Raw genomic sequence first — 6,016 nt, 5'->3', positions numbered from 1 at the left:
AACAACACCAAGATATTCTTTATCAACCACAGTATTTAATGTATTCCCATTTAATTTGTAACAATAATTTGAATTGTGAAAATCTACATGCATCACTTTACATTTTGGATAGTTAAACATCATCTGCCACATATTGGCCCAGTACATCAAATGATCTAAATCTCCCTACAAGTCTGCAGCATCTTTGATACAGTTAGCCACTCCAAAAATGTTAATGTCATCTGCAAATTTCAAAATTTTGTTAGTCATTTCAGAGTCAATATCATAAATATAAATCACAAACAGCAGTGAATCCAGCACAGAGCCCTGAGGCACACCACTTGTAACTGTAATCCAGTCAGATCTAACTCCATTTATTACTACTTTCTACTCTCTAGCCAAATTGCTATCCAATTTAATAACATTTCCCCCACACCCACAGATTTGATTTTTGCAACAAATCTTTTGTGAGGCACCTTATCAAATGCTTTCTGAAAATAAAGGTAAACTAAATCCACAGTATTTCCTTCATCAACTCTTACAGTAAAATCCTCAAAGAATGTCAGAAGATTTGTTAAACAAGACCTTCCCTTAGTGAAACCATGCTGGCTTTTTGACATTATATCAAACTGCTTTAAGTGACTCTGCAATGCATCTTTAATCACGCTCTCCAAAACCTTTCCAACTATGGATGTAAGAGTAACTGGTCTATAATTGCCTGGACAATGTTTATCACCTCCTTTAAATATTGGACTAACATTAGCCAATTCCAATCTTCTAATACTCTTCTACTAGTCAATGACCTATAAAAAATATAAACTAGTGATTCACAAATAAAATCTTTAAGTTCCTTTAAACTCTAAGAAAAAAGTTGTCTGGTCCAGGAGATTTACCAATTTTTAGGTTTCCCAACTTTTCCCTTACAATTTCAGAAATTAAAATGATATCTTTTACATCAATAATTTTCCCATAAACTAAGTGCTCTGGTTGAGGCATAATACTTGTATCTTCCTTCGTAAAAGCTGAAGAGAACATGTAATTTGATAAGTTTACCATCTCACAATCTTCCGAGGTCAGCTTCCCACTATCATTTTTAAGAGGCCTAATCCTCATCCTAACATTTTTCTTACCCATATATATGCTTCAGAATTCCAGACTCAATAATTTTTTTGTCACAGTGTAAACATAGGTACATAGGTTAGAAGTTACTGGCAAAGATTTACTACTAAACTTCTTTTCCAGATATTTAAATCTTAGAGTGATATTCATGGGTTTAAAAAAAACTATATCACATTAAAAAATTTTAATAAGCATTTTCAACTGGCTTAACAAATATATTACATCACTAAAAAGACATACTACATATTACAAACAAGCTACAAGATGAATGTAGCATTGTTTTTAGTAACTTTCACTCAGCATATAAAAGCTTCTGCTAACATTTATGCTGGTTTAGATATTGTTTTTATATCCGACATGCAGAAAATAATGATAGAGGATGACTGTGAGGTTATCTAAAACTGAAAATATTAATAAAACTTTATTTGCTTTGACCAATTTAAATGAAAAGAACATGGTCCTTCCAAGTTTTTGCAACTCAATCAAAAGTCAATTTCAAAATAATTAAGTAAGAGAAATGAAATGTTAATTAAATGAAAAACATCATCATTTTACATGTTTGTTTGAAATTTATGCTAAAGAAGATGATAAAACTTATCAAAATAAACAAAGAAAGCTACAGTTAAGGATAAAAGAGTCTATGCACTTCTCTTATCTCACAACATAAATTTTGACTCAAATGCTGTTATTTTTTATGCTTACATTAAAGGCAATAAAAAAAGACAAAGATAATACTCTTTAAAGAAATCCCAAAAAATGGGAAATTCCTGTTAATTGAAAGCTTTCTAATCCAATCTCAATTTTTGAAATGTCTTGAGGAAAGACCAAAACAATTATAGACCTATCAATTTTATTGCTATTAGCAAAGTGTTGGAGGTAATTAGAATAACATTTAGAAAGTTGATATCATAATGATTCTAATCATCATACTTTTAGAAAAATATATTATTGTCTTCTGATCTTCTGAAATTTTTTTTTTAATAGAGCTTTTACTTGTTTAGTTGAAGACACCCCATTTAACATTAAATATCTTGGCTTTGTGAAAGTTGCAACTCAAGACAATAATAATAACTTAAGATTATTGTGGCATTGGTTGGAAAGGAAGGTAAATATGCTCAACAGTAAACAATAATGGATAAATATAAGTAGTCATTTCTGTGACTGAGAGAATACAATTAATTTATGGGGTACCTTAGAGGTCTGTTTTGAAAATGTTCTTGTTTGTTATTAACTTCAACAATTTAGATGACTTGTTGAACCATAATACTTTTAATTTTTTATGACACTAAGATACTGGGAAAGGTTGATGCTGTATAGAATGTTTCTCTTGTTCAAAAGGATCAGGACAGTTTTAAGTACTGGGCTAAAGGTAGAAAATGGATTAAGATAGTGAAATATATAGTAATGCATCTAAGCTATGGAAATTTGAAGAGGAGTTTTTGTGTGATAGGAGCAATGGTGTTATAGAAAACAGAACTTAAGTATGATTAAAGATATAGACTTAAAACCTTTAGGTATGTTAAAAACAATTATGCTTAGGATCTGTTTAAATTAAAGAGCTTTTGAATCTAAGAACGAGATTATTGTAGCCTTGTATAAAACTCAGTTGAGGCCTCAAGTAGAACAATGGAGGGTTCTGCACAGGATTTCAAAACTCGGGTTGAAATAACCTTGGATGTCAAATCTTAAGCTAAAGCTTTGAAATCTTCAAAATACATATGTGAGATCACTATGTAATAATTACAAGTCCAAGTATGCATCCTTTAATCTAACAATTAGACTGATTGCTGATTACCATTCATTTTCAAAGGTGCAACAAGTAACAGGTCATGATCAACTATTGACTGCTTTACAAACAAGCTGCTTGATAATCTGATTAAATTCATGTTTCTTTCCATTTCAAACTATGTAAAAGATGAAGGCCACAAGTGACAAATTAACAGATCACCTGTTTGATAGCTCTCCAATGAATATGCAAATCAATCTGAAACCACTCTCTCTCATTTCATTTATTTTTGCTGCATGACTGAGGTCTCATCACACACAAAAAAGCCATGAGATCAGCTATTATTTACATGGGTCAACCCATTTTTTAATGTGTACTACATATCTAGCATCTGCCTCAAAATGTAAATGTGTTTGATATCAATGATCACTTAAAGTCAGTAACAGCATTAGAACACTAAAATGTAAGTATTTTTGTTTTACTTTTTTAACATACATAAACCAAAATTTCCATGCATGAATGTACCTATATGACACAATGTTTGTGTGTGAACTCAGAAATCTGTGTATGAAATACTCAAAGCTCCGAGTTATTGAGAACTCTGATACTGTGGACATGTTTCCATACTAAGGGAAGGCTATTAATCTGCTAAAAAGTATGGGTGGGATATGAGAATGATACTTATTTTAAGAAATCTAAGCTATGAAGTGAAACTTAGGCATGTTTTTTGTGGATTGTAGAAGAACTAAATTGACTTGGTATTGAGTTTAAGGTTGTTAAGGGCATGACTAATCTTATAAACTTCAATGTTAAAGTAATATGTTTAGGCTTTAGAAACCGATCCAGACTTGTTCTGTAGCACAATTATTTCCCCAACATCAGTTGAGCTGAACAATTAACTCAATTACTCAATGTAATTGATTACCTATGAGCATCAATTACATCAATAGGTGTCATTTAACATAATCAGTTAATCACAATTATGATTAAATAGATTGATGTCATGAAAATAATCAAATAACTGGTGAAATTGGTGTTCCTGATTATTACTGTTTTAAATTATTCCAACTGTCCAAGAAATCAAAATATTTCCATCATGTTTTTTCCTTATTATTTTTAAGTCAAGGTTTTTCAGCTCTTCAATTGGTGTCACAGTCATGAAAATAATAACTAACTGAAACTAGTGTTTTCAATTATTAATATTTTTGATTATTAAAATTATTCAAGTTTCATGTGAGAATAATTGATTAGTTGAATGTAATGATTAATGAGCCCAATGATTAATCAATTATTAGATTCCACTAATCACCCAGCTCTAATTAGCAGTGATGTATTGCTAAGTTTAGAACATAGGGGTTACCACAACCTTTCTTATCCCCCACCCCTGCCATTGACAGAACAGTTAATTATCAAACTTAGAACTTCATAAATCTGTTGCTTAAGGACTATTATTATAAAGCAGCAGTACATGAAAAGTCAGGGAGTTTTCAGCTAGTGATGAAAACTTCATTTTATACAAAGCTTTCAGTGTCAGAGAAATTATTACAGTCCCATCATCCACACTTGAATGTATAAGAAAACAAAAAATGAAATAATCTGCATTTAAGGTATGGAAGTAGCACTCCACTTGCACATTAAATGAGGGGTTGGCATTCCCTTGTGACTACACCACTGCCCATTAGTTATATCCTCGTGGAATATTTTGTTTGTTAAATATATGAATGTGAATGGATACATTTATTTTTCATATAACACTAACAGTGACTTTATCCAGTATTCAAACAAGATTTTTTTCACAATCATACTTATTTATTAATATCTTATTAATAGTTAAATGAGACAATCATAATAAAATTATTTCTGTTTAAAATTTAACAAAATAATGTACCAAAAATGTTCAAATATAAATTCTGCTATCAGTTATTCTTATAGATTCCTGTTAAAATACCGAAACATTACTATTAAATAATATTAAACAGTAACAGCATTTAAATAATGTTATTTCTGAATATAAGTCATGACACTGCCAATGGAATATATACAGTGAGGTTTACATTACAAATACAAGTTACTTTATCAATATCAATACACATTATAAATTTCGCTAAAACTGATTTGACAAGTACTTATAAACAATTACTCACCATTACCAATACAGTAGTGATAAGAACCTAAATACATATGCACATAAGTATTATTTCTTTTCCCTCTATATTACATTTACACCAAAATCTTGCAACTACCTTACTGTTAATAATGTAAACTGTAATGTGAAAAACAAGTAAACGCTGTAGCCTAGAGCAGAACTACTTTACAGCTTGATTCCTTTTACTAACAGTAATACTAAGTTTAAGTTTTACTTTTATCTTTACATGTTAACTTAGGCCTACACTCTCATTTAATACCTTAAAAAAATAATCAAAGATAGTTATTGAGTTAGTAAATTACAAAGTGACAATAAATTTTTTTTCAATAACATCATTCGCAGAAAAGCTTACCTAAGATTTATCACAAATCCTTTAGAATTACAAAGTATAATACGAATTTTATTTCTCAACTACAACAATCGCTGTTTCCGAACCATGTATCAACACATCTTGTTACTTTAGTTTAACACAACATCACGTTCCATACCGAACTGAACTTAAGAACACGTATAAACTCACACTAGATAGTAGGTGTCCTAGCAACACTGACTCTCTCTATCGAGTGGTAAAAATAATGTTTATACTGTGTATTATCTTTAATCGCTGAAGCATCCTATATTTCCCAACGTCGTGTATGCTTGAGTGTATCATATTACATAAATAGGGGGAAAAAGTATAATTTTAACGGAAAGTAGGGATCGTTGGTTATTTGTAGAATTGCTATAAGAAGTATCCAAAACAAAATAAATGTTGCAATAACAGTACACAACTAAATAAAGTGATACTAGTTGGATTGATTTTGAATCCCTACTTTAGTGATCCGTATAGCTAAATGAAGTAGTATAAATTTGCCAACCAAGTAAGGATTGAAAATCGTTTTAAAATCTTACCAACTAGTATCACATTATTTGTTTGTGTACTTTTATCACAGCTTGTATTTTATTTTGGATACTTCTTATAACAATTCTACGAACTTTCCATTAAAATTATAATATTTTTCCAATTGATTTGTTCAGTTTAATATATGTCCTTGGAATGGACACAA

General features: G+C 30.2%; 1 protein-coding gene across 2 annotated transcripts in view; it reads right to left on the bottom strand.

The window, feature by feature from the left end:
* LOC106466101 (transmembrane protein 248-like) overlaps window positions 1-5,579 on the bottom strand; it is a 21,784-nt gene extending 16,205 nt beyond the window's left edge. The window contains exon 1 of one of the 2 annotated variants that reach the window (XM_022394059.1): window positions 5,491-5,579. The gene's annotated coding sequence lies outside the window, so the exon portion shown is untranslated. Of the gene's footprint in view, window positions 1-5,322 lie in introns of both variants that reach the window. The other variant, XM_013926342.2, reaches the window with a different exon arrangement.
* Between the last annotated feature and the right edge of the window lie 437 nt (window positions 5,580-6,016).

This window comes from Limulus polyphemus, unplaced genomic scaffold (assembly GCF_000517525.1).
Source record: "Limulus polyphemus unplaced genomic scaffold, Limulus_polyphemus-2.1.2 Scaffold2150, whole genome shotgun sequence".
In the NCBI taxonomy this organism is placed as follows: Eukaryota; Metazoa; Arthropoda; class Merostomata; order Xiphosura; family Limulidae; genus Limulus; species Limulus polyphemus.
The sequence above is the reverse complement of the archived record's forward strand: the minus strand, read 5'-3'. Positions and strand labels throughout refer to the sequence as shown.